At 47.5% G+C, this 26,939-nt stretch overlaps 1 long non-coding RNA gene across 1 annotated transcript in view; it reads right to left on the bottom strand.

Annotated features, from left to right (window-relative positions):
* The window catches only part of LOC138250137 (uncharacterized), a 391,073-nt gene that overhangs the window by 10,066 nt on the left and 354,068 nt on the right, over window positions 1-26,939 (bottom strand). The gene's annotated exons all lie outside the window — the stretch shown is intronic.

The following is a 26,939-nucleotide window of genomic DNA, read 5'->3' on the forward strand; positions in this document are numbered from 1 at the left end:
GGAAGTGTGGAACGGCAGAGCTATTTTCGGGGCTGTCTGGATATCGTCATTGAATCCGATGCCAGACATTGGGACTCGGGAGAAAAGTGCGGGGACTTTACTACCAGATGTCGATGGTCCTCAGAAGAACTCTGTGTGCACAAAAATAGCTTGGAGCTTCTCACGTGTCCTTTGCAATAAAGTCTCTCTCTCCCAAGAAGAGCAACTGTTTCATACTCCTTTAGAAGGACAATGTGTCCACAGTCAGGTACATCAACCATCTGGGAGGAACCATATCATGTCTCCTGGCAAATATCGCCATGGAGTTTTGGTATTTCTGTCTTTGTCAAAATATGTGATGGAGGAGTATCTTTCGTGCAAGGACAACATTGTGGCAGGTTGGAACTGAAAATTTCTGGTGGATTACAGCAACTTGAGGCTCCATTCTTGAGTTCTTCAGGTTATCCTTCGCCCTGTGTCAGGTAAATCTCTTTGCATCCAAACTGAAATGTCTGCTGAGCAAGTTTTATAGCTGGAGACTGGACCCCTGGCTACGGATGCCTTCCTGCAGGATTGGTCCAAGCATAGGAATTATGCCTTCCCTCCATTTGCAATGAACCCCAGAGTTGCAGCGCAGGTCTGGAGACAATTGGCAGCAGTGGTTCTAGTAACTCCCATTTAAAAGACTGAGCCTTGGCTCCCAGCCCTTCTAGAGTTGTCTGTCTCTTCTTTTCTTCCCTTTTTTCTGAACCTCCTGGCAGATCTAGTGGGATCACCACATCCTCTTCTTCTTCAAGGCCTATTGGTTCTTACGGCCTGGAAAATATCCGGAGACATGGACAGATCAATGGCATTTCAACAGCAGCTGCCGCTTTCATAAGACAAGCTTGGGCTCCATCCACCCTGTGGTGGGCTCCTGGAGAGAAGGGTAAGTATTACAATGAAATGAAGAAAGAAACTGGTATCGTCCTCTTTCAGTCTCTCAAACTATTTTATTATTGCAAGATAAACAAAAAAAAAACATTCTTATTTTTTATTGTCCTGTCCTCCTGCTTTGTTTGTTCTCTTTGATTCTTTTCCTTTATCAAATCCTGTTTCTGTTCGTTGTTTTCTTCCTTTGAAAAACAAAATGTCTCTGGGTTTTTGGTCGTTAGTAATTACAACCTTCTTTTCATAGGGACTTGTACTCCAGGGCGTCATTACATGTCGTTGTGCCATCATGTGGGGGAAGAGACCCGAAAAATAAGGTAAGTGGATCGGTATTTATATTTGGTTATTTACTTTAGAGTGTAGGGAGGAAAGGAAGGTGGTTAGAGTAGTAGCAAGGGAAGTGCAGGACAAGTCAAAAAGTGCCTGTGAAGGAACAAAAAAAAACAAAAAACAATGACTTCTTGTGCAGTGTTCCCCAACAATCCTGAGTGTTTCGAACTTTACATGCTTGTGTCACTTTCTCTATAAACCCTCGTCCTTCCTCCTGCCTCCCCACCTCCACCAGAATCCCTGAGTGCCAGGGATTTGTTCACGCACCTGTAACTGCCATGTCCCTCCAGAGGTGTGGCCTGGCATGCCTGCTTGTCTATAGGGGTGTTCTGGCTCTCAATCTTCTTCTGTCTCCAGTCGCCGCGAGGACACGTTGCTTCGCTGGCCGCTCTTCTCCTTCCCCAGCCGCGCCTCCGTCAACTCGCTCTTCTCCCCGCTCTCCTCCTTTACTAGCCGCACCTCCGTCAACTCGCTCTTCTCACTGCTCTCCTCCTTTTCTATCCGCACCGCTGTCAACTTGCTGTTCTCACCACTCTCCTCTTTTTCTGTCCGCACTGCCATCAACTCGCTGTTCTCACCGCTCTCTTCTTTTTTTAAACTTGCGTCTTCCGGGTTTTTTATTTCCCTTATGCAGATATCCAGTTTGACTCTTATGTCGGTAAGCCCCTCTGAGGTGCCCCCGAGGTATGAATATATCGGCCCCGTAGGAGCTTCGTGAGACTGGGATATCGCAACCCTGTCACACATTCTTCCCCATGAAAAGGGCTGATGGAGACCTTGATCCACCGGATGTCTAGAAAGATAGTCTGCTGTTGTTATCTGAGAACCAGGAAGGTGTTGAATCTGGAAAACAAAGGGTTAAAGCTCCATGAACAAGCGCAAAATCCTCTGATTTGTGTCTTTATGTTTGGCCAGTCACGTGCAAGGGGCATAATCGGTGTAGAGGGTAAATGGGCGCCCAAACAAATAGTACTGGAGGTTCTCGATTGCCCATTTAGTTGCCAAACACTCTCTTTCTATCACTGGGTAATTTTGCTCTCTGGGTGATAATTTCCTACTAATACTGTATAGACAGTGGGAAGAAGGACATCCCGTTGGGTTTTTGAGACAGAACAGCTCCGATACAACATTGGAGGCATCGGTTTGTAGGAAGAATGGTTGCGTAAAATTAGAACATTGTAGTACTGTTTTTTTCATCAGGCTTTTTCTCAGGGCCTTAAAACTATGTAGCTGGTGGAGAGTTAATGTTCTAAATTTGGTTGGATTATCTTTTTTTTAACAGATCGGTCAGAGGTACCGCAATAGTAGAGATTCTGGGTATGAACCTATGGTAATAGCCCACCATTCCTAGGAAGGAGCGTACTTATCGTTTGGAGGTGGGTTGTGGTATCTGTAGAATTGCTTGAACCTTATCAACCTGGGGTCGTATTTGTCCCTTTCCAATGCTATACCCTAAATATGCAATAGTATCCTTTGCAAGGTTACATTTATTGGGGTTAACAGTTAACCCTGCCTCGAACAACGTTTGAAATACTGTCTGTAGATGTTGCAAATGGTCCCTCCAATTTGTACTATAGATAACAATATCATCAAGATATGCCACTGCATATCCTTTGTGTCCCTTTAGGAGCCTGTCCATTAACCTTTGAAAGGTAGCAGGTGCCCCATGTAGTCCACACGGAAGGACAGTGAATTGGTACAATCCTGAAGGGGTAGAGAATGCTGTTTTTTTGTCGGGTGTAAAGGGACCTGCCAATACCCCTTTGTTAAATCTAGTGTAGACATATACTGTGCCTTGCCCAATTGTTCTAACAGCTCATCAACCCTAGGTATAGGGTAGGTATCGAATTGTGAAATACTGTTTAGCTGTCTGAAATCAATACAGAGGCGGATAGACCATTGGGTTTTGGTACTAGGGTGACAGGGTAGCACCAGGGGCTTATTGATGGCTCAATGATGCCTGACTGTATCATATTTTGGACCTCTTGTTCCAATACGTGTCTCCGAGCCTCTGGTATTTGATATGGGCGAAGCGGAACTGTTTTGCCTTCTTGGGTTTTGATGGTATGATGAACGAGGGACGTTCTCCCTTGGGTTGAGGAAAACAGGTTCTGATAACTCAGAAGAACAGATCTTAATTGGTCTTGTTGTTCCTTTGAAAGAGTGGTAGGAAAGGTGGGAAGACTCATAGTATGTTCTTCTGTTTGAGAAGACAGATTAATTTCAAGAGGTTTTGCCCTGTTCACCAAGAGGTTTGTGGGTATAGGCCCTGATAAATTGTTTGTCTCCTCCCATTTTTTTAGTAGGTTAACATGGTAGATTTGAGTGCGATGGGGGCTATTGGATCATTCTATTTTGTAGGTGACAGAGCTTACTATTTTTCATACTTTGTATAGACCCTGCCACTTTGCCAGTAATTTATTCTCTGAGCTGGGAAGTAATATTAGTACTCGGTCCCCTGGTTGGAATGTTCTCAGAGTTGTGTTTTTATCAAAGTATCTTTTTTGCCTTGTTTGGGTCTCATCAAGGTGTGTCCTAATATCTTCCCATACACTGTTAATCTGTTCCTTTAATGATTGGGTATAATCTAAGATCTCTTTTTCCTCATTTTTGTCTTCCTCCCATTTTTCTACAGCCATGTCTAATAAGTCCACGGCTGTTGCCCGAAAACTAACTTGAATAGACTGTGGCCTGTAGACGACTGAACATGCATTCTTATGGCATATAGTACCAGGGGTAGTTTCTTATCCCAATCTCTACCCGAATCAGCCATGAATTTTTTAAAGAGTGTTTTCAAGGTACGGTGAGGCCTCTCTACTAGGCCATCTGTTTGGGGGTGATAGACCGACGTACGGATGTAGGTTAATCCAAGTAAATTACAGATTTCCGACATTAGTCTATGAGCCAGATGTAGAGCCTGAATACAATAGGGTTGGGGAACTAATAGCTGTCATTTTTCCTGGTCCTTAGCCCGTATAACCCTATATAACAGTCCTTTGTGAACCAAAAAATAGGGACCCACCTATCCGTTATCTTCAGTCTTGGCCACTTCCCATCAATGTTGTAGAGTAGGGTCTTCCCTTTGACTAGTCCTAAATGGTGTTAGGGATGCTAACACTGGTTTACTGTCTGTAATTGTCTGGGTACATAGCATTCCCCTTTGGAATACTTTCTTCCATTCTCTTCTCTGTTGTTTACTTTGGGGACCAGGGAAAAAGGAGCTTCGTACCACCAGTCTTCTGCCCTGTTTTTCCCCTGCAGACTATCCAATAACAAGTGGAAATTACCATAATCAGTGCCTATTATTGTTTCCTCTACAAGATGAGGGAGAACCCCCATTTTTAGATTCTCGTTCTGTCCCTTCTGCTCAATAGTTACAGTTATCAATAGATATTGTTTTGTTTCCCCGTGTATACAGCAAATCAAAACCATCTCCTGGGTGGGTTATAAAGTTGTTGGTACTAGACTTGCACGGATAACGGACTGGCTACATCCTGAATCGACTAGGGTCCTGGTTACCCGTCCATTTACCATGAGTTCTTTAGTATACTGAGGTACATTGTTTCCCATAAAGAAGACCCTTCCCCAGGAAACCCCTATCTCCATGGGTTTGGTCTTCTCCATTTGCGGGGACAATTCCGGGCTATGTGCTCCCATTCTGCACAATGATAACATTAGGGTAGTTGATTAGCTGTTCTGTCTATAAGTTTTGACAAAATGGTGTCCTCTGGACCTTTCTCAATTTTTCCCGACCTGTGAGGTTGGGTGAGCGACTGCTTACAGAAGGTCCTTTTCCTGACCTGAATTCAGAAGCCCGGTGATACGCACAAGCCAGTTCTATGGCCATAGTGGTGTCAACATTGGGGTGCTGTTTTATTCAATTCCTGGATTGTGGGGGTAGAGCCTCAAGGAAACAAAATGTCTCTGGGTTTCTGGTTGTTAGTAATTACAACTTCCTTTTCTTTCGTAGGGACTTGTACTCCAGGGCATCATCTCATGTCATTGTGCCGTCATGTGGGGGAAGAGAACCGGAAAATAAGGTAAGTCGATCTTATTTTATATTTGGTTATTTAATTTAGAGTGTAGGGAGGAAGGGAAGGTGGTTAGAGTAGCACCAAGGGAAGTGCGTGACAAGCCAAAAAGTGCCCGGTGAGGAACAAACCAAAAAAAAAAAAAAGGCTTTTTATGCAGTGTTCCCCAACACTCCTGAGTGTTTCGAACTTTACATGCTTGTGTCACGTTCTCTATAAACCCTTGTCCTTTCTCCCACCTCCCCACTTCCACCAGAATCCCTGAGTGCCAGGGATTCGTTCACGCACCAGTAACCGCCATGTCCCTCCAGAGATGTGGCCTGGCGTTCCTGCTTGTCTATAGGGGTGTCCTGGCTCTCCGTCTTCTTTATCTCTAGTCACTGCGAAGACAAGTTGTTCCCTGGCCGCTCTCCTCCTTCCCCAGCCGCGCCTCTGTCAACTCACTCTTCTCACCGCTCTCCTCCTTTTCTATCCGCCCCGCCGTCAACTCGCTGTTCTCACCGCTCTCCTCTTTTTCTATCCACACCGCCGTCAACTCGCTGTTCTCACCACTCTCCTCTTTTTCTAAACTTGCGTCTTTCAGGTTTTTTATTTCCCTTATGTGGACATCCGGTTTGACTCTTATGTCGGTAAGCTCCTCTGAGGTGCCCCCGGGGTATGAATATATCAGCCCTGTGGGGGCTTCGTGAGAGAGGGATATCGCAACCCTGTCACACACCCACAAGCAATATTCTTCTGCTTGGCAGAAGTCGGTGGGTTGGTGCCATCAATAGAAGGTGGATGCGGTGGACCCAGCTCAGAAGGATGTACTGAAGTTCCTTTCTAAATGTGCGATTCTGGATTGTTTTACAGGTTAGTAAACAATTTCTGGTCAGCTTTATCAGCAGGTCATGAACATCTTGATGGCAAAACAGTGGGTGTGCATCCTTTGGTGTGCAAACTGTTCACAGGCTCATAGGGCTCATATTCATAAAAAATGACGTAAAACTGCGCTAACATAGTTTTGCATCATTTTATTTAGCGCAGGTTAACACCATTCCATAGCACCAGCCGTGCACCATATTTAAGGTATGACGTACGACGGCACTAAAGAATGGTGAGTGTAAAAATAAATTTACGGTAACCATTGCGCCCCGTTGTAATGAAAACTGGCGTTAATGCTGCAAAAGTGGCACAAAACCGTTTTACGCCACGTAAACATGCCGCAAAAGGGTTACTGACTTTTTAGCCCGCATTAGTGCCAAATTTCAATGCACAAACAGGAAAGAGTGAAATTGCAACTGAAAATGGAAGCATCAGGCCAGGAGAGACCCCAGGGAGACCCCAATCACCCAAGCACCAGCCAGGAGGATCCACAGAAGTCCCTCGAGAAGGAGAAGAAAAAGCACAAGTGTTGCTTTAGTGAGGAGGAGCACAACATCCTTGTCAGAGAGGTGACGGAGCACCAACCCAGCTCTTTGTCACCTCGAAATTGCCAATTGGTAAGAGAGAGGCTATATGGCAGCAAAATCAACTGCGTGGCAGAGGTGAAGAGAACTGTCACTGAGTGCAAAAAGCGCTGGTATGATTGCAAGCGCAGAACTAAGGAGAAATTGGCCAAGAACAGAAAAGCAGCACTGCAGGAGGACCTGGATGAGATGGTTGCAGTGGTCATTCCGGAAGAGCAGGTCACAGGAATCCAAGGACAGGACAGGGCAGTCTACCAACCACCATCACAAATGCAGGGTAAGTTGCATGGGGGAATTAACTGGAATCTTACAAATGCCAGAAGGGGGAGGTAGATAGGACACACCCGATGCATGCTAAAGGATTGCATAGGGACTTATTCACCATGAATCAAGATGCCCCAATCCCACACAAGCAACACATGTACACACGCCTTGGTTGTGCTATGCACTCCAACATATACACAACGTGTATATACGCCAATCTCTAGGGCTGGACTCCTCCAAATAAATATGCAGCACATTGGCTGGAAGAGACGTGTAAAAACTGTGCCTGTGGCTTGGTCGTCCCAACACCCCTTGCATATTATGAAATTTCCTGTACCCACACAACTTAGACATCTGAGACTAGGACGGAAGTCAATACCATTGAGTGGGCTCAGGGTGGTGTATCTCGCAAAAATGCTTCCCAACCTCCTTGTTGCATTGCCATTACAGATGTGTGCTTCATCATGCAGCACACATTGAAATTCTACCTTTGCTAACATGATTTGCACATGTGCAGGAATGGTCACCAACCTGCACATAAACAATTCAACCCCTCAAGGCAGCCACTCCTTCATCAAGCTGCTACAATGCTTGTTTCAATGCAGGGAGAACAAATCAGTGCCTCTGCAGGGGGAAATGCAGTGCTGTCCCGTATCCCAGTAAACATTGCACTTTCCTGCGTAACTAACCTTGTAGAGTGTTGAGCTACACATATTGGTGTTGACCTGAACTGTGCCACAAGAGAGAAATCTGCACTAAAGCTAGCACCCTGTGGAACACAACACATACAGGGTGAACCCACAACAACTCAGACACAACCATATTACCCACATGGGAATGAGAAAACAATAGAACAAATACAACACATGGTGCATTTCTGTGAACATTATGGTGCCCATTACGACATTCAAATCAAATCAAATCATTAACATTTATAAAGCGCGCTACTCACCCGTGCGGGTCTCGAAGCGCTAGGGGAAAGGGGGGTTACTGCTGCTCGAATAGCCAGGTTTTTAGGAGTCTCCGGAAAGCGGAGTGGTCCTGGGTGGTCCTGAGGCTGGTGGGGAGGGAGTTCCAGGTCTTGGATGCCAGGAAGGAGAAAGATCTCCCACCCGCCGTGGAGCGGCGGATGCGAGGGACGGCAGCGAGTGCGAGACCAGAGGAACGGAGGAGGCGGGTGGGGACGTAGAAGCTGAGGCGTCGGTTGAGGTATTCCCGTCCCTTGTTGTGGAGGGCTTTGTGTGCGTGGGTGAGAAGTCGAAAGGTGATCCTTTTGCTGACTGGGAGCAATGGAGGTGTCTCAGGTGTGCGGAGATGTGGCTGTTGCGGGGTACGTCGAGGATGAGGCGTGCCGATGCGTTTTGAATGCGTTGCAGGCGATTTTGGAGTTTGGCTGTGGTCCCGGCGTAGAGGGTGTTGCCGTAGTCCAGGCGGCTCGTGACGAGGGCGGTGGGCGGAGTCCGCCTGCCAAAGTCTTGTGTTGGAAAGACCGCCAGTGCGGTCTTCCCTCCGCGGTAGGCATTACAAGATTCCCACTGGGACGGTGGATGGAAACCGTGCTTTGGGCTGCCAGCTCTGTGGGAAACTCACCACAACATTGACACTGGCTTGTCATATACCGAGCGCCAATGTTGGCGTGCGCTTATCACTGCCAGTAAATTGGGCAGAGGGAAGAGCAAGGTGGCTGCCCATGGGGCCCCTGCACTGCCCATGCCAAGCACATGGGCAGTGCAGGGACACACAGGGGCACCCCACACCCCATTACCACTAGCCATTGCATGGTGAACGGACCACCATGTCAAGGCTGGTGGGAAAATGGGATAATAATCTGGAGGGCAGCACTGATTGCAGTGCTGGCCTGGAGCATTAAGACCGGTGGCGCCACCCGCCCGTAGGCTGGCAGCAACCTGGCAGTGCAAGGCCGTTGGACCGTGGTGCTTACACCATAGTCCTAATGTCGTGGTTGGACCTCTGCTGTTGTTGGCAGAGGTCCAAGTGCCACTGCAAGTCTGGATGTCATAGGACCGCCAGACTCGTTATGAGGGCTCATGTGTGCAGTAGTACAAGTAGCTGCAATTCCACCATCAAACAAGATAGAGGCCCTGCTCAAGCTGCAAATGAAGGTGAGTGCCTCTGTACCAAATTAGGCTGGATCACACACTGACATTTAGAAAATGCAGTCTTGACCAAAAATCAAAAGCATACAGGCCATCCCTGAGTCCACCCCTGTGCCAGTGGTAAATTAGCTTTGCAGCCCCAATGCCACATCCCTTGCACTATGATGCGTTGAGGGGGAGAATATTGTTGTGTAGCAAGGAGCACCTTCCTGCACAACAAGAAACTGATATGGCAATCTGCTTGCTCCATGTGTGCTGTGTAATGCAGCACACATAGGCAAAGGAAAACATGAAGAGAAATTAAAGTATATGTCAACATTGAGCCCTGCTAATGCCACCCCTGGGGTGGTGTTAGATATTGGCACTGCCTCAGGTCTACAAAAACACGTAAATCTGGGGCATCATCAAAATGCAATGGGTGTAGGTGTGGTCTGCCCACAGCAACAGCCATTGTACGCCACTCCCACACGAAGTGCTGCATGGGAAGGGGCTGTATTTACAAGGTGGCGTCAAGGCACAATAAGTGGCTTAATGCCACCTATTAAATATTTAGCACATCATGTACAATAACAACCTTGGGCCTTTAACTAGTCACTGAGCCTCTACTACCAAATAAATAATGTGCCATGTCAACTGCCACAACAATCTAAGATTGATTTTACACTATCACATTGCAGAGGATGATGGCTTTCTTCCTGCCTACCTGCCTGTCCTGGATTCAAGGATGATCTGGATGACCAGCTGACAACCATCAAAGAACCGATTCTAAAGGATGTCCTAGGATCCCTCCAGACACCACCTCCAATTGCAAGGAGGACATACAGGGCCTCATTCTGACCCTGGCGGACGGCGGAGGCCGTCCGCCAGGGTACCGCCGCTGAATGACCGCACCGCGGTCAAAAGACCGCGGCGGCCATTCAGACATTTCCTCTGGGCCGGCGGGCGCTCTCCAAAAGAGCGCCCGCCGGCCCAGAGGAAATGCCCCTGCAACGAGGACGCCGGCTCAGAATTGAGCCGGCGTAGTTGCAGGGGTGCGACGGGTGCAGTTGCACCCGTCGCGTATTTCAGTGTCTGCTTAGCAGACACTGAAATACTTTTCGGGGCCCTCTTACGGGGGCCCCTGCCGTGCCCATGCCATTGGCAGGGGCCCGCGGCACCCCCTACCGCCATCCTGTTCCTGGCGGGCGAACCGCCAGGAACAGGATGGCGGTAGGGGGTGTCAGAATCCCCCATGGGGGATTCTAAGGGCAGCGGTAAACCGACGGGAGACCGCCGGTTTGCCTCTTCTGACCGTGGCCGAACCGCCGCGGTCAGAATGCCCTGCGGGGCACCGCCGGCCTGTCGCGGTGCTCCCGCCGACCCTGGCCCCGGCGGTCTTAGACCGCCGGGGTCAGAATGACCCCCACAGTGTTGTGGGGTCTCCACATGAACCACCAAACAACCAAAATATACCACCTACCAGTACTGACACAGTCCTGGACTCCGAGGAACTAGAGACCAGCTTTTAGAGGACAGTTGTAGGAGTCCAGCTGGAGCTGGCCAAGCAGGTGCGGGTGGGTATGGAGACCATGGTAGGCAGCCTAGAGGGAGTGAGGACATGTCTCACAATGTCTAATGAAAACACAGCTGCCATCTGAGGCACACACTTCCTGCTGCGTGGATTGCAGCAGTCCCTGGCGGACATAGCTGCTCCCATGAGGCAGAGGCCACAACAAATGCCCTCCCAAACTAGCAGCAGCAAAGCAGACAACAGGCTGGAGTCCATTCAGTGGGAAGTGACCTCCCTCAGGGAAGACATGGCTGTCTACCTCCGCGATGTTGCAGCTATATTGAAAAATCACCTGTTCCTCCTTGCTGCGGTGATGCCTTATGTCTTACCACAAATGGCAGCTGCTGGGAACTTGGACTCCACGTCTTTATCCCATGAAGTGTGAGTGGTCCCCTCTACCTGTACAACAGCAACACCAATGGCACAAGAGGCACCACACACATCAGAGGATGAAGATGTGGAGGAAATTACTTTCTGTAGGAAGAGTACCTGGTAGCACCAGTCTGTGCCACATGGACAGTTCTCCTCAGTTCTGGCCTTAAGATAATTTTTTTTTAAATGTTTTATTGTTTTTTTAGGTAACAAGTACAGACATAAAAAACAATCTGTCCTATCTGCCTCTCCCTTGGTCCCCCCCCCCATGCCAGCTCCTGATCTACAAGTGACCACTCTGTTTCTAACATTGTCTATCCTGTCAGCAAATCTGAGCAGTGTCCGGGTCTAGTACTAGTTTGTTGGTTGTGGTCTTCGTCTCTGTCTGTTCCACCAGCTGATTCAGGCTGGTCTATTAATTCTTCATTCGGATTCTTAAGGCAACCAAGTAGGGAGTCCCATTGTCGTGCCGTTTCTACAGGTCTGCAACCCCTTGCTGCTTCCTGGTGCAACACCCTCTCCTCTGCATCAGCCCATTTTATTCATGCATCCTGCCAGTTCTGTAGGTGTGGTCCCCCTGGGTCTTTCCAGTGTAGCGTAATCTCCCTTTTAGCTAGTTACAAGGTCAAATCTATATACTTGTTGGTGGTTTTCTTGGTGTTTGGTCGAGGAAAGTCCCCCAGCAATGCCACCAATGGAGACATTGGGAGCCTTCTATCTGTGACTGCAGTTATACTCTTGAACACCCATTCCCAGTGGAGCACAAGCCCTGTGCAGCTCCACAGCATATGGCCGAAGTTTGCATCTGGTTCCAGCAAGCGGGGGCCATTCACGCGCCCAGCTTTAAACATTTTTGGTATTATATGGGGGTAAAGTATGCTCTGTAGAATACATAGAGATTGATTAATTTGAAACGGGCATTCCTAGACACTGTGTGTGTGTGTGCTGTGATTCTAGCCCATCGCTACTCATCTATAGGGTTCCCTGTGTCCATCTGCCATGCTCTTCGTAGTTTGTCCAGTGGGTGAAGTGTACCTTTTTGTAATGCCCTTTAGAGGGTGGACACCACTTTTCCCTTCCCTCCCATTGTACCTATAGCCTGACATTCAGTATGGGTGGGTGGTTCGTTCAATCCCAGCTTCCAGTGCCATTGTATGAGTGTTGTCACTGAGCTATATAATAAAAACAACCCTGGGGGACATCAAAGTGCTCCCTTAGATCATTAAAGACCATCATTAATTCTCCATTGCTGAACAGGTCCCCAAATGTTGTAATGTTATATGTAGCTAGTCTCGAAATGCCTGTCAGGACCTGCAAGCCTGGTAGCCTGGTCAGGCCACTTATCGGCATATCCGGTGAGTATGGTAGTTTGGTTTGAGTGTGCTGTAAGCTATGCTTCTAGCAGGTGAGTAGGGTGTGTAATTCAGGCAGGTGTAGTGTACGTCGCCCTCTGGGATTCATTAATATTTCTAGGAGGACTGTAATTGGGTGTCCTGTGTAGTGTCTCATGACCGACCCCTCTCGTTCGGCGTGTATTGCTCTTGCTAACCATTGCAGCTGGCAGGCCAGATAGTAGATTTCCACATCCGGTGCTGCCAGTCGTCCCTCCTTTGTGGGTCTTTGGAGCTTGCTCATTGCTAGTCTATGTCTGCCTGCTCCCCAGATTAAACCAGTCACAGTGGAGTTGATATCACGGAATAATGAGTGAGGGACAAGTAGTGGTAGTGTCGAGAAATAGGACATCAGTCTGGGCAGTGCTACCATTTTTACTAGTGCTATTCTCCCTGCCACCGATAGTGGAAGGGTTTTCCAAAACTGGATATCTGATCATAACCTCTGAAATGCCTGGTGCACGTTCCCCTCCAATAGTTCTTCGGGCTTGTGATAGATGTGCACACCCAGGTAGCGAAAGGTGGAGGAGGTCCATTCAAGTACTCACGTATTTCCCACCTTTGGTGCCCCCTCCCTCAAGGGGAAAATATGAGACTTCTGCCAGTTAATGCGTAGTCCCGACAAATCTCCAAACCTCTCCAGTAGAGCCATTGCTTCCATCATTCAGAAAGAGTAGCATATCATCTGCGTAGAGCGCGAATTGGTGATTTTAACCCTCAATATAGAGCCCTTTATAGCAGTTGTCTGATCTTGCTGCTTGTGCAAGCTGTTCCATTGCTATTTCAAATAGCAGAGGTGACAGAGGGCAGCCCTGTCTTGTGACTCTGCCAACTAGATATGGCTCCGATATGGTTCGGCCCGTGCGCACGTGTGCCGTAGGTTTTGTATAAAGCAGTTTTGCCCACTGGAGAAAGCCCTGCCCCAAGCCCATTTGCAACATTACCTGCTCCAAAAAATCCCACCGGAGACTATCAAAGGCTTTCTCAATGTCCACCGCTATAATTGCTGCGTTTTGCAAGTTTGGGGAGCTAGATTGTAGGATCGAGATCAGCCATCTAATATTCATGGCCATGCTACATTGAGGGATAAACCCAGTTTGGTCTAAATTAATCAGTGTCCGCATATGAGGTAGAAGCCTGGTAGCTAGAATCCGGCTGAGTATCTTAGAGTCCATATTTAGCATGGACAGAGGATGGTAAGAACATACATCCGTTGCGGGTCTGCCTGGTTTTAAGAGTGGTATCACTATGGCTTCGTTCGTGGGCGGAGGCAATGCTCCAAATTCCAACACCTCTGAGTATAGTGCGCAGAGTTGCAGGATTAGCAGGTCCAGGAATGCGCTGTAGAACTCCAGAGGGAGTCCGTCCGCTCCCGGGACCTTTCCCCTAGCCATCGCTCCCACTGCCAAGGTGATGTCCACGAGGGACACGGGTTCTAACAGGGTCTGCTGAGCCGCTTCCCCCAGTCTTGGGAGCAGAATATCGTCCAGGCCCTGCAGTTGTGCCGGGGGTAGAGCCTCTGTTGGGGGAGCATATAACAGGGAGTAGTAGCTAGTGAATCTATCATTAATATTCCCCTGCTTGAAAAGCCTTCTTCCCAAGGGGTCTATTATCTCCATTACCGTAGACTGAAGCCACGGCGGGGCCGCAAGCCAGGCCAGTAATGACCCTGCTCTATCCCCTGCCGCGTGCTGTCTGGTCATGTAATTTTTATAGTCAAAGCGTCTTAATTTCTCCACTGTCAGAGCGACTCTTTCTCTTGTTTCAGTAAGGAGGGGGGACAATTACGGGGCACCAGGCCTCCTTCGTTCAATATCTCTAAGTTCTCCCTCGTATTTCCCGATTTCCTCCTCCAGGGCTTTCCTAACCCCCACTACCTCCACCATGCATTTGCCCCTAATAACTGTTTTAAAAGCCTCCCATTCAAGTGCTCGGGATGACGCAGTTCCTGTGTTATGTTCAAAATACTCGCTTATTGCAATTCTAACGGATTGCCTGAAGGCACCATCTTCAAGCGACTCTACTCTGAGTCGCCAGTTTGGTGTTCGTGGTCGGTTTGTTTTCCAGGCCAACATAAGTAATAAGGGGTTGTTGTCCGAGACCGTGCGGCATAGGTATTTATCCGCTATTGCTAATCTATTTACTTCGGGGATGCCAGAAATATATCTAACCGGACATGAAGGTCATGTAGGTGGGAGTAAAAGGAGCAGTCTTGCTCTGTGGGGTAGAGGTGTCTCCAACAGTCTGTGAAGCCCCATCGTTGTTGCCAGTTGGAACATTTTTTGACTAGCCTATTAGATGGGGGAGCGCTGCAGGGGAGGATGGGATCTGTCCGGTCTTGGGTCAGTAATGCAATTAAAATCACCACCTATGATGGTTGCTTGGGTAAGAAGTGGTCCCAGAGTGTGAGAGAGCATTATGAGGAAGGTACCCTGTTCCTGATTTGGCGCTTAAGTTCCCCTGAGTGTGATATCTCTGCCCTCCAGTCTCCCAGTCACTAGGACATACCGTCCCTCTTTATCTATAATTCTGTTTGGTTTTTTAAACAGCACTCCCGGTCGGATCCACAGTAGGACCCCCCTAGCAAATGCTGAGTAGGTAGAGGCATATATTTGGCCTGTCCATCTTTTAGTGATAGCCTTCACCTCCTGTTGCGTCAGGTGTGTCTCCTGAATAATTGCTATATGGACCCCTCTTCTTTTGAGTTGACTATAGATTTTGTATCTTTTACTCAGACTGTTCAGACCCCTGACATTCCAAGTAAGAAATTTATAGGTTAGGGGGGTGTCAATAGAGAGTGTTTAAGTGAAGTGTATTTATCTCTTACCCCCCGCACCCAATGACTGTGAGATGATAAGGATGTGCTCTTGGGATGGACAGGTAGAATGGAGCTGACACGACAGGGAGTGACAAAACTGTAATAAACTAAGCAGTAACCCCAAAACCCCAACTCCCTCTCACCAGGACCGGCATCTAAAACTATCCCCGTCCAAACTTTCAACAGCTTTACTAACATTGTATGTTCAGGGGCGAGGTGCAAAAGGCCAAGAGCAGGCTTCACCGGCATGCGCCCCGGAGCCCATTTTTCCAGAGTTGCGTCCCATCCTCCCGCTGCAGCGCCGTTAGTGCCAGAGCACCACAGCAAGAGGTCAAGTGCGGTCCCAGTGGTATGTAGGGCGCGGACTCAACATATTGTTCAGTTTGTTGTGGGTACCGTCCAAGCCATGATGCAGACCCACCAGCTCACAGAGCGTTGCCCAGTTTGATGAAGTGGCGTTATTCCCTTCCCTTTTGTAGATGAGGTGACAGTTTGTAATCTCATAGTTCGGAGTTCCTTACTGATTTCGTCTAAGGTCTCCGGGGTTACTTTCAGTAGGATGTCAGAGGCATTGTGGGAAGATAACGAAGTGCTGTCAAATGTAGATTTGTGGTCAGGCAAGACCTCAGAGGGGTGATATGATTCATGTCTCCCTCTGTTCAGGGATGCTGCAATGTCCACCGCGTCTCGCATTTCCTGTAGTGCTTGGTGGCGCGGAGGCGCCACGTGCATCTGCCTTTCACGGGTCTTCCACACGTTCTGGTGCTTGGCCGATTTGTCCCGGCTAATGGTTCTGCAGAGGCCGGGTCATACGATTCCAGCCATTCCCACACCAGTTGAGGCGTAGTGAAGAAATGGACCTTGTTGTTAGTGGTTAACCTTAGTTTAGCTGGAATCAGCATGGCATACTGGATTCCCCGTTCTCAGAGTTTTTTCTTTGCCTCAGTAAAAAACACCCTCTGTTTTTGTGTTTCTCTGGTGAAGTCTGGGAAGATCATTATTTGCTGGTCCCCCATTCTGATCTCCCCTTTCAATCTCGCCTGGGTCAGGATATGGTCTCTGTCTTTGAAGTGGAGCAGTCTGGCAATGATCGGTTGTGGTCTTGCTCCTGGGGGTGGGGACCTCGCTGGCACTCTGTGAGCCTGTTCAATTGCAAAAAATGGCGATAGTCCGTCAGGGGCCACCGCATCGCGTATCCACGTTCCAAGAATACTTCTATGTTTGCCGCTCCCTGCTCTGCTTTTTCTGGGAGTCCCACCAGTCGTAGGTTGCTTCTGCGAGCCCTGTTTTCTGCGTCCTCTGCCCGTGTTTCTAGGATTTTGATGCGTGAGGTGAGTTCGGATACATTTTTTGTCAGTATTTGACAGTACAGGGCAAGTTGTTCCAGGGATTTTTCATTCGATACAACTCTATCCGTCAGGCGGTGATGAACGTCTCTAAGCAGGGTCAGATCCACCATTAAAGTGGCAATCTTTAGCTCCAGGGCCTCTCGGGATGCTTGAATCGCCTGGAGTAGAGTGTCCAGGGTGATCTCCTGGGATAAGTTGCGATTAATGGCCGTTTGTTCGGCGACTCGCCCCTGCAGGAGGCTCTCCCCTGCAGGTTCTCTGTCTGAGACCTCTTGTTTTTTCGGCTTTCCCATTGTTCCGACTGCTGTTCTTACTCCTGCTGTGAGGGCAGGTTGCTGGGATTAGGAAAAGGTGTTAAAGGGCCAACACCACCACCCGGTCGATGATAGAGAGCGGATCCCAAATTGTCCTGAATGTGGGCCCCAGGATGCGTCCCTCAGCCCAGGGGTCCGCCTCCCGAGCCCGCGGCCTGCAGTGCCCAATCTGGCCCCTCACGGCGCCGTCCCGGGACCTCCAGCAAAGGTTTGTGCGATCCTTGTTTGTCTCCGTTTCCCACCAGCGAGGCGGGGTGCACCAGACGACACCGCCCGTCCAATCAGCTTGTCTGCAGCAGCGCTCCCCAAGACCACGCAGAGTCTCAGCTATTATTGGTGCTAGGAGTAGATTGGGCCTCTCCGCCCCAGCACACAGTTGCTTTAGGTGTTCACCGATGCGGAGGGTCAATCTTTATCCCTCCCTCATTACGAAGTCCTCACACTCTGTAGGGGAGGGGGGGAAGATGGGGGCATCGATGACTCTCCCGGGCGTCCAGAGCACCAGTAATGGAGCTGCACCCGCACACCAGCCGCTAAATGCCTATGGCCGTCATTCACCCAGATGCAGGTCATCTTGGGATCGCCAGTCGTGGAGGGGTGGCCCTTACTCGTCCGGTACGGAATCGAGCGGGCCCCCTTGGCCCACGATTGCCTTTTTCTGGATAGCTCTTTCTTGGGCACCGGAGCCTCTCGGGTCTTCGGGAGAGGTGCTTTCCAGTGCTCTGGGCGCTTGGTATTGCTCGGCGCACCCCAGCTCCACACCCTGACCGGTGGGCTATGCAGGATAGTTCAGGCCCACGGAGGGCCGCAGGGAGCTCTGCTTCAAGCATGCTGCTCCATCGGCCTTTGGCCACGCCCCCTGGCCTTAAGATCATGACAGTGCTGTGACTGTAGGAAATGTGCTCTCTTCACCCACCCACTGTTGACTTGTCTGTTATGTACTGCCATTGTCTCTGACATACCAATTGGCAATGTGTGTTCCTCCTCACTAATGGACACTACTCCTAAGCATGTCTCATGACATATCCCTCAACCCTGGACTCTGATTGTGTCACATATCCATGACTTTCACTAATGGGTCACAGACCAGGACATTGTAAATAATTCACTTTCATACTTCCACCTGTATATAAACACCTTGTACACATTTAGCACGTCTACATTTTCTGTGATCCACCTACTTAGTTAAATGATTGAATTGTGTGAATCCATGTCAATGATTACAGAATATCAGTACATGAGTCCAGGACTGTGGGACACACAGCCACACACAAGGATGCTAACATGAGAAAGGTGTATGATGGTGCTGTTTCATACAACCAATTCAATGAGCATAAAAACAAAATTGTATGCATATATCATTTACTTTTGATATACAGCAGGTATTGCTGAGAACCAAGTCAATGGCAATATAGTCAGCTGAGAGTCCCAGAACAACTCATTTGTGTGGTACAGAGGTAGCTAACCTCATCAGTGATGGGCACCAGTCAGTGTTGCAGGATATAGTTCCAATTGTACCTATTGTCAGATGTGTCACAGTTCCCAAAATTGAAACTACAGGACCCAACCAATGACAGCCAAAGTACCAGTACCTGTCCAAGACAAAGTATACATATTGACATTGTGAATGGCGGGTACATTGGATGGCCAAATGCATGGAACAGTAGACGTGATGTTGCAGCCAATGTGAAAGCTCCGTCAATAGGGGAAGCACATGGAAAATCAGGGAAATCAAGACAGTAAGGATTCCATAGGCCATTCCCCCAATTTGCCCAGTGCACTCCTGAGAAGACCCAGATACTCAGGCAACGTACACAAAATGTATGCTATTATAAAAAGGATTTATTACAAAAACATTAACTTATTTATTAACTAAAACCTACCCTATCCTAAACTAACCTATACTAACTACACTCATCAAAAAACTACATCTATCTAACCTAATCTAAACTTGTCTTACACATGGAACACCACACTCTAAACATTGGCCCCCTCCCCCTTAAGAAACAAGATACAAGTAGGACAACAATTACTATACTTACACATGTAATAATTTATCCTATGGCCTGGACAAATATATATATTTTTGGTACAATTTTTTATATTTTTATATTTTGTTTTATAAACACATATACCCCAACATAACCACCCCTACCTAACTCCCCCACGAATAAAAACACAATAAGAAAAACCCACTTACCCACTTACCCACACTATACTTAACCTAACTTATGCCTACCCTGCATAACCTAATACTAACTATCTAAAACTCAACTTAAAACAATTCAAATCTTTAATAGGGAGGGAATGGTACTAGGAGGTAGTCCACAAGTCCAAATGTTCATTTCTTTCCCTTTTTGGTTTTCTTTTTTATTAACTTCAACATCCTCCTGTTGTCAGCTGATTCCTCCTCCAATTTGTCCAGACGCTTGAGGATTGCATTCAGGTCCCTTCTGAGGTCCAGCTCAAATTGAATTGGTACGCCGGCAGCTGGTGGCAGTACCTGTGGCTGTGTGGAGACAAGTGGAGCTGATGTTGAGGGCGTAGGTCCAGCTGTGACCCACTGCATCCCTGATGAGCTTGCTCCTGTGTCCATTGGTGCCTGCTTTGTCGGACCACCATGTGCAAAGTCATGCCATTCCCCCGAAGCTTTCTCATGCCTGAATCGTCTGGCCATCTTGTAGTATCCCGCTTCCACCTCAAGGATGTGGCGGTAATGTTCTGCCCTCTTCATGAACACATGCCTCTGCTCATGAGTCATGTTGGCTGCTGAAATATGAGGACAAGCAAGCATCAGTGTCAGCATTGGGTGGAGTTTGTACAGATTTTTAATTTAGATCAAAGCAAAACACTGCAACAGCAACCAACCCATATAGTCCAACACACATTCCTCAACAATAACTTCCTCCTCATCTATGTCTATTTCCAACCAGATATCACCAGTAACATGTACATGTCAGTGAGATGACGGCAATTCATTGTAAATCAAAAGGGCCCAGAGCTGATAGGAACAAATACAACCCTGATCAACAGATGTGTCATCTAACTTGTGAGGATCACATGCCTCTACAGGTCTCGATTTACTGTCTCCCTGGGCATAAGGGGGGCTGGGCATGCAATCCATCTCCTCAACACCCCTGGTGCTACATCAAGGCCTGACCACTCATTATGGAGGCAAGGTGGGGTCCATATACAGTGGGGCTGCTAACTATCAAACTGCTATTCTAAGGTTTAGTTTATCTACATTCATGTGTCCTGGTGTAAGACCTGGCCTGAGCATCCATTACTTGGAGCCACGCTATTTCCCATGATGTCCCACATGTACAACTCATGTAATGTTGGCATAAGAAAGGGTGGGCAAGGCCTGAGCTGCACATCACAGTTGTCAACACATTACAGAACTGAACCCCCCTACCCTGTAATATGTAGTCCTACATGTGTTAAACGGCACACACAAGGTGGCTGTATGGATGGCCTTAAGCCCACAATGATTTTGGCACTGCATTGGTGCCAAAATGTGTTACATCATTAGCACATGCAAGTCATACATCATCAAAGTACCAGTTACACACACACAACTCACATCATATGCATATGTGATGTGACCTACATCAGTCGCAATTATCATGGTGGCAGGACCATGTTGTGAAAACAGCAGACATGTGGGCCCATATTTATACTTCTTTAGCGCCGTGTATGCGTCATGTTTTGATGCAAAAGTGGCGCAAACTTCCAAAATACATTTGTATTTTGGAAGTTTGCGCCACTTTTGCGTCAAAAAGCGGTGCAAATGCGGCGCTAAAAAAGTATAAATATGGGCCCTGGTGTGGGAGAATCATAGACGTTTCCCACAACCATCTGGAGTGGAGTTGTCCACAAACTGTGCACGCTACTGACTGTTGTGCAGCACATTATGGCTCCTTGCAGTCCTACAAAGTCATCATATCTGGAGGTTACTGAGGCACCGGTGGTGTGTGTGTCTCCTAAATAATCCCCCTAGTGACTTTTGCAGATAGAACCCACATCTATACCATCTTGTCAATAAGTGTATGCTATGTGTGGCACACAGTGCTGACAATGGTGATGTGACAAAGTGGTTGTCAACGGGCATGCTATGTACATATACAGCTGCCCTGTGACCTATAATGGTAGACAGCAATGAATATGTGGTCAGCCATTACTATTCCTATTACACAGCATTCCATGCCAGCACACGTTGGCCTGTGAACTACATGTAAGCCATTCTCATTGCACACCATTCCAACATACATTATGTCACCATCCATACTCCTATGATATCAGATCATTGGTCAGGCCAAAAACTTCTGTCATTGCATTCCACACTTCTGACTGAGCCACGGCATTCCATAGATTTGCTTACAGGATGCACAATAGGACACTTATTGGATGCTTCAGGGTCTTGAAAAAACGCCACCTCTCCAGTGGTGTAGGGTGCTGGTCCACCTGCAAAACATGAATTAAAAACATTGCTTATTGTAAAAGCCAAGTTTCAGTAAATGGACAACATTGTACAGTGTAACCTTGTTAGGCTGTGTGAGGTAGTCATCCTAGTGATAGATCATAGTAACTGACCAAGATCTATGATCACTCAATCACACATTGTAGGAAAGTACCATCTTTCTTGGCATGTTACCCCCATTTTTACCTGTATGTCAGTATGTTATTGCCTGTCTCACTGGGATCCTGCTGGTCAGGACCCCAGTGCTCATAATTTATGGCCTAATGTGTGTGTTGTCAGTGGTGCTTGACTGTGTCACTGAGGCTCTGCTAACCAGAACCTCATTGCTTATGCTCTCTCTGCTTTTAAATTTGTCACTATATGCTAGTGACTTCATTTACCAATTTCAATTGGCACACTGGACCCCCCCTTATAAGTCCCTAGTATATGGTACCTAGGTACCCAGGACATTGGGGTTCCAAGAGATCCTTATGGGCTGCAGCATTTCTTTTGCCACCCATAAGGAGCTCAGACAAACCCTTCCACAGGCCTGCCATTGCAGCCTGCGTGAAATAGTGCACACAGTATTTCACAGCCATTTTCACTGCACTTAAGTAACTTATAAGTATGTATAATCTCCACTTGCTGAAGGTTAGGTGCAAGGTTACTAAGTGTGAGGGCACCCTTGCACTAGCAAAGGTGTCCCCACATATTTCAGGGACAATTCCTGGGACTTTGTGAGTGTGGAGACCCCATTACACGCGTGCACTATATATAGGTCAGTACCTATATGTAGCTTCACAATGGTAACTCCGGATATATGGCCATATAAGGTGTGTAAGATCATGTAATTGTCCCCTGATTCCAAATCTGGTATTGGGGAGCCAATTCCATGCATACTGGAGGCTCCACTATGGACCCCCAGTACTGCCAAACCAGCTCTCTGAGGCTTGCAATGCAGCTACAGCTGCTGCCACCTCACAGATGGGGTTCTGCCCTCCTGGGGTCTAAGCAGCTCAGTCACAGGAAGGCAGAACAAAGCATTTCCTTTGGGAGCAGGGTGTTACACCCTCTACCTTTGGAAATAGGTGTTACAGGCTGAGGAAGAGTAGCCTCTGGAAATGCTTTGAAGGGCACAGATGGTGCCTTCCTTGCATAAGCCAGTTTACACCAGATCAGGGACCCCCAGTCCCTGCTCTGGCACAAAACTGGACAAAGGAAAGGGGAGTGACCACTCCCCTGTCCATCACCACCCCAGGGGTGGTGCCCAGAACTCCTCCAGTGTCTCCCAGACTTCAGCCATCTTGTTTTCCAAGGTATGGGGACACTCTGGAGGCCTCTGACTGGCCAGTGCCAGCAGGTGATGTCAGAGACTCCTCCTGATAGGTCCATACCTGATAAGGTGGCCAATCCCCTCTCAAGGCTGTTTAGGGTCTCTCCTGTGGGTTTCTCTTCAGATTCTACTTGCAAGTTTTCAGCAGGAATCCTTTGCAACTACTACTTCATCCACTGACCTCGGATCGACCGCAGACTTCTCCAGAAACCGCTGTAACAGCAACAAACTATCCAGAAGGGATATTTTACCGCTGCAACTTAAGCTCCAGCCAGCAACTGCAACAGTTTCCACAGTATGCACGCTCTGGGGACTCCCTGTCTTCACCCTACAACAGAAGGACTGAAGAAAACTCCCGTGAAGTGATAGAGTCACTTCCCTGCTCACACAGGCACCTTCTAAGTCGACGACCGGTTCTCTTGGACTCCTCTCCTGGCGACGAACATGCTCCTTGGAACACAGGTGGTAGACCCCTTCGACATAGACTGTCCTGAGGTCCTACTGTCCCAATTTGGAGGAGGTTAGACCTTGCCTTCCCTGAGAACAACAGTACCCCTGTACACCACGTCTTCTTCACCTCCTGAGGCCTCTATGCACTATTTGAAAAATCCCTTCATGCACAGTCTTGCCCAGTTCCCCAGCTCTCTATCCAGCAATGCTCCGGCGGCGTGGTGCTGCACCAACTGCATTTTGCACCTCCTTTGTCTCCATGTCCTGGGACTCCCGTGGGTGCTATCTGGTGTTCTGAGGGCTCTCCAAACTGCTGAGAGCCCCCTCTTCCTCCTCACACAGAGTTGAGGCCCCCAGGTCCCTCCTGGATCCAGATAGTGCCATTTTGATGCAAAACGCGACTTTGCCGGTACCATGGCTTGTTGGATGGATCCAGCACCAAAACTCACCTACATCTAACATCTCTTTGTGGGACATTCATTGCATCATGCAGGAACCCGCTGATATCTTCTTTTGGTGCATTTCTGCAGTCTTCGTCCAACCAGCGGCTCTTCTTTTACACCCTCTTTTGGGTTGGCAGGGGCACCTGTCCTTCCTGGAACTTCTTACGACTTCTGGACTTGGTCTCCTTCCTTTGCAGGTCTTTGGGTACAGGAATCCACCCTTGGTTGTTTGCAGTCTTGCTTGGTTCTTGCAATAACTCTAATCATGACTTGTAGTGTGTCCTAAGGAAACTTGCAGTACTTTACTCCTACTTTCCTGGGCTCTGGGGTGGAGTAATTTACTTACCTTTACTGTATTCTTCGTCTCCCAACAATTCTCTACACACTACACTTGTTTAGGGGGGAATTTGTGATTCACATTCCATTTTCTTAGTATACGGTTTGTGTTGCCCCTAGACCTATTTTCTCCCATTGCATTGTATAGCAGTTCCTATTGTTTGCACTATCCTATGTCTAATTACTTACCTTATTTTGGTGTCTAGTGTATATATTGTGTATAATACTTACATCCAGAAGGAGAATTGCCTCTAAGATATTTTTGGCCTTGTGTCACCCAAATAAACTACCTTTATTTTTATGTGTAACTATGAGTGGTATTGCAGGAGCTTTGCATGTCTGCTAGTTCGGCCTAAGCTGCTCTGCTATAGCTACCTCTATCAGCCTAAGCTGCTAGAACACCACTACATTTCACTAATAAGGGATAATTTGACATCATACATCCTTCAGTGAAGTAAGTAATGTGTGCGTGCCATCTCAAGGCACACATACTTTCAAAATTGCTATGGGAGTGTATTCATGTGAAGTTGATGTGCCTACCTGCACGCTGACTGGATGAAATCATGGATGTAGTGCCAATAGTGTGTGGCCTGCCATTGTTGCCATGGTATACCATTGTTAGTCTAGTGAGGGACAAGAACATGTGTATAGAAATACGGCTTAAAATGGATACACTTGCTCAGTAGTCAAGGGATGTATCTAGTGGTGCAGGTTAGTGAGTGGTGTGCCAGTGATGGAGCTGATGCAGGCCAGCCCCATACTGTCAGTGAGAAGAGGCAGGCCTGTGCAACTGACTCAGCACATGTGTCTGGTTATAAACATTGTATAGGCTGTCTCCGATGCACATTGAACTGGAACATGGAACTGACAGTAGTCTGGACCATTGCATGATCAAGCACCCTTACATTGCCTTGGGTAATTACACAAAGGGCCCGATAGAACTGCAGTGGTGTAATACCAATTGCATCTGTACTGTCCGTGTGGCTCCCTTACTCACCGCCATGTGTGTGCATAGTCAGAAATAAGTCACGGCATAATGCAGGTGTCATCCAACATCCTCTATTCATGTGAAGGTCAATGATGCATTCAGCAGGAGATGCAACAGATCATCACAACTACAGCTGAGTACATGGGGGCCCTTCTCATACATTTATATGCCCACATTACACACCTTCTCTCAGCAGCCATTCTGAGTGCTGGAAGATGATACATAGGGGATTAGCTTCTGACTCAGAAGATAATACTTTGGGATGCCAACAATGTTTTGGGACCCCCTTTCAAGCATGTTGCATGGTGCAGGCCTCATTTGTAGCTGCTCATTACCTAGTTACACTGTGCATGCATCACAACACTTTGAGATGGTTGTGCAGGGTAAATTATACATCTGTCCTGCATTTGCTTCCTTATTGTACAATTGAAATGCAGCCCAACGTGGGGCAGGGACTCTTCATACAGGCTGCATACAACATGTCCACATCCATTGCACGCAGCACTCAAACTTAACAGCAACTGTCATGCACATGCTAACAAAATGAGATTGTATGGCAATTCGAGACTTACCAACTGTTCCACCAAGCTCAATTCCAAAATTGTTGATCAGATCCTGCTCCCTTAACACTAGATCTGCCTAGCAATGCTTGATTTGGTGGTTGTGTCTTCCTGTTGCAAAAATCCGGGTAAGGTGGTGGAGCACCTTGCACCACTGCAGTAGCCTTGGCTCAGTGGGGTAGCCAAGTATCATCCAGCCACTCAGTTGCAGCATCATGGAGAGGTAGTGTGCCACAAGCCAGATGAACCCCCCCAGCTCATCTGTAGACATCCGGCTTATCCTCCATTTCCCAGACATTCCCAATGGTGAATAGCGTTCATCCAAAAAAAGGAAATAAAACTTAACCCTTACACCTCCCCCCAACTACCCAAACTACCAGAAACTACTAAACTACCCTGGACAAACACCCACCAATACAGAGACAAAAACAGTGCACTCAATATACAAAATACAAGTTTTGAGACAATTAATATACAAAATGACACAGGACACAGCACAATGTACACTACAAACGCAGCAAACACTCCACAAACCCACCAGCACCAGCACCTAAACCACACAACCTCACACAGTCACAGAGACACAGACTATGAAGTGAAAGTGAAACTACACTCACTATAGCATGTTTGCAGGCAGGGTTCCTGGGTGTGTGTGTCACGTTTTTCAGTCACGCATAATTTTTTTTGTTGCATGATGGTTATGCAGCATATTTTCACACCATTAGCTCGAAAAGGACTGTGGACGTGCGATAGGCGCACAGGAGCTGTGCGTCTTTTAGCTTAGGGGTATTATATGGCATATGTGTTTGTGTGAAAAAAAAATCACGCATGATGACATTGAATGGATTTTTGCATTGTGTGCCATGAGTCAACCCTGAGTGATTTTAGATGTTACATGGGGTGTGCAACAATGGTGTATATGTGGTATAGCAACATGTGGGTGAATGTCCAGTACTGTCAGCACGGTGACAATAGTATGTTGCACCAATGGGTTAGTTTGTGGGTCTGCTGCATGCGATTAGTCAATACCTCATGTACATGGGCATGTGTAGCTACACTGTGTCCACAGACATGTTGGCACATGTGTGCTATGTGTGCATACATGTGTATGTAAACTAATTTGGGTGTGGACTACATTGTTATGTCTGAGATACAGATGTACACATACCTAAAACGCCAAACGTGTTTGGTGGCCTATGCCCAAGACATGGTAACGCATGTGACAACCATGAAAATATCAACACACAGTGCTCAGTGGTCTTAACATCATGTCAAACATAAAATACAAGAGGCACTCTTTGTAACATGAAAAATAATAGTACTCATGAGTCAGTGTGCATAAGCAATATTTTGTCACATATTTCTAAAAATTAATAAGATTATTCCCAACATAATCCTCAATTGCAATATCGCTGTCCAAATCCAAATAGTAGAATTAATTGATCTGTTGTTCCAAATTTGCTACGATCCAAAGTCCA

This window comes from Pleurodeles waltl, chromosome 8 (assembly GCF_031143425.1).
Source record: "Pleurodeles waltl isolate 20211129_DDA chromosome 8, aPleWal1.hap1.20221129, whole genome shotgun sequence".
Lineage (NCBI taxonomy): Eukaryota > Metazoa > Chordata > Amphibia > Caudata > Salamandridae > Pleurodeles > Pleurodeles waltl.